The sequence below is a fragment of the Hibiscus syriacus genome, unplaced genomic scaffold (assembly GCF_006381635.1).
Source record: "Hibiscus syriacus cultivar Baekdansim isolate YM2019G1 unplaced genomic scaffold, ASM638163v2 tig00112637_pilon, whole genome shotgun sequence".
NCBI classification, from domain to species: Eukaryota; Viridiplantae; Streptophyta; class Magnoliopsida; order Malvales; family Malvaceae; genus Hibiscus; species Hibiscus syriacus.
The window spans coordinates 46,787-49,745 of NW_024063374.1; positions in this window are offsets into that span (position 1 = coordinate 46,787).

Sequence of the window (2,959 nt, forward strand, 5' to 3'; positions counted from 1 at the left end):
GGTGAGGGCTTTGCCTTTAAAGCATAGACGGTGTAAGATAAAGGTTAAGAAATGATTGTAACTATCCAAGTTACTGTAATCAACGTGTCTGATGAGGGAAAGGAAAGACGAATGGAAGGGAAAGTTGTTTTGAAGAAGCTGGTTTAGGTAAATAAACCTGCCTTATATTATCAAAATGCTGGATGTGACCATTTTCATTATATATATATATATAATTCTTTTAATTTCTTTTTTATAAACTTTTCGAGTTAGACCGAACAAATCAGATCAATTTTTTTTTTCATTTGATTGTTAGTCATGAATATACTAGAGAGGGGGCCAATTTTTTTTTTATTTAGAAATCACAAGAATTTTGATTAATTTTAAAGTTAAATTGAATTGATTCTTATTTTTAGGATAAGCCTATTCAATATTATTTTTTTATTCACAAAGCTCGAATTCAAAATCATATTAATGATAAGTAATTCATTATCATTTGAAGTAGAATCTTGTTTTGAGGGATAACCTAACATTGTTTCTTATTCACAAATTCAAACTCAAGAAGTTATTTAAAGGATATTGAACTTTTCACCACTTGAAATAACTATACATGAAAATAACAGATATTGGCGCGTGAAGAAGAACAACAAAAGTGTAGATGTTGATGCGATCTTGTGTTGCAACGACTGTATTTATGTTATTTGGTCACTGCGTGTTTGTTCTCTGCCTACGACAAAGTAATAGCAACAGTTATGCTAATCAGGAAGCTACAACAACACTACTCTATAAAACCATGACACACTTCCATTTTTGTTGCCAATAAATACTTTGTTTGGGTCATAAATGTAACATCTACACTCATTATATCCTTCACTCCTTCAAACCTCTTTAATCAATAATCAGTATTTTTTCTATACAATTTCCGTCCATTTTATCTTCTTAATTATTACAAATATTAAACAGTTGATAGGTTTATCATAATTCAACCTCGTTTATTGTTAAACATAGACTTTATCTAACATTATTTTACGATATGGCACCTAAACCCTAAAACATATAACTATGTTTTCTCTTTCTAGAAAAGGATATTGAAAAGGGTACATTACAGATGGATCGAGGGGATAACAAGGACTACTTATTGAGTGTTATGAGTACTAATAAATTATACGCAAATGATGTGCAATTATACACAATCGCAATAAGTAATAAAGTGATGAGTGAACATCGTCTCCATAGGGATTGATAAAAATTATGAGTTTGACCACAACACTACACTAATTTATCTAAGTATAGAAATGATATATACACTGATGATGCTTCGGCGATGGAAATATGAGAGTGAATGAAATGATGGTGAGAGAGTGTGATTGAGTGAATAATATCGAGGCAAAAGAGCAGTTTATAATGATGAATATGATGAAAATGCCAAGGCAATGTAAAATGGTAAAAATAACAAATATAAATGGAATAGCTTGATAATCCTCACATGGGAAACTACTTCGGGAATGAATGGTGGGGAGTCACTTAAGGAGCTGAAAACTTATCTTTCTAGCTGATTTAGTCTTCTAATGTTTTACTTGTTCGACGGAGTTTGCTAAAAGTGTTCTTGTTATCTCTAGTCACAAGGAACCTAACATAATAGAATGTCACGACATATTCTCTCAGTCTCAACTATGACAACCTACACTTTTGAAGACGCACTACCCCTCTTAGTCGTTGAAATCCTAGCTTATGCTATAGTGATTGACTATATCCCATTGCTTGTATATGTTAATCATACTTAAGTTTCTCTCGAATACTTAAGAATTAATGACTAGATTTTTCTCGAACATCTAGTCATCATCTAAGAAATGAACACTCTCATGCCTCCTACAATCTTAGAAGATGAAGCACACATAAATAAAAAAAAAAGTAAAAACAAGAGATAAACATTCATCAACTATTAAAATAAAGTTTCAAGCATTCATCGAATGAACCCTATCAAATATAGCTTAGTTCATGGCAGGGTTCAAACAAACCATAAAATATACCCAATTGTTCATTCGACCTTACAACCCAAATAAAGTTTCAAGCTTTAACAATGGCGCAAAGGTTGGAGAAGAAAACACTAGGTGTGCACGGCCGACACTTCCCTCAAACCACCATGAACGGCTACAGTGTGAGCTCCTCTCGGATACTACGCCACTCCCTTTTTGCTTCACCAATGGAGGAACACCAATAAAAATGGAGAAAGATGGATGGTAATGAAGGTAGAGAAAATGAAGAAGATGATGATGGATTTCCAAGCTTTTTCCAATAATCTCTCTCTCTCTTGTTAGGCGTCCTTATAAATAAAATATCTAAGGGTATTCTTGGGTAATTGTGCACTCAAAATATCTATCATACCCCCAAATTCATTCATTTTGCGTGAAGTTTATCTTCGCATGTGGCAGTGGACCCCATTCAGACAGTTATTAATAACTGTCCTCTTGTGAAAACATCTATTTGTCTTTTTTACGCGAGAAATGCAAGACATTACAGTCTGCTTCAACAACATGTGATGTCATGACATTCTTCTCATCTTACCCTATGCTCATTGTTTCCTGCACATCACTAACCATCAGCACTTTTCCCATCATAGCACTTTAACAAAGTAAAAATAACACAACCACCACAAATACAATTTCATGCAACTATATGAATCTAAAATGACATATATGAACCCTTAGATAAACAATAACTTAAGTGAAAAAGGGTCTTAAAAGTAGTTTTTTACGAAGTTATCACAATTGCAGCATGAAAAAATTAAAAGTTTGATATATTTTAGATATTTTATTTATATTTTCTATTAATAATCTATTTTCATTCATTCTCTTAAAATTTTATCAGTTAGTTTTCTCTAAAATATTATAAATTTACTCATTACATAAAATTTTATATTCGTCTCTAATTAGAATCGATGAATGAAATCATCATCGTTTATCATTAACTGAACATTAAC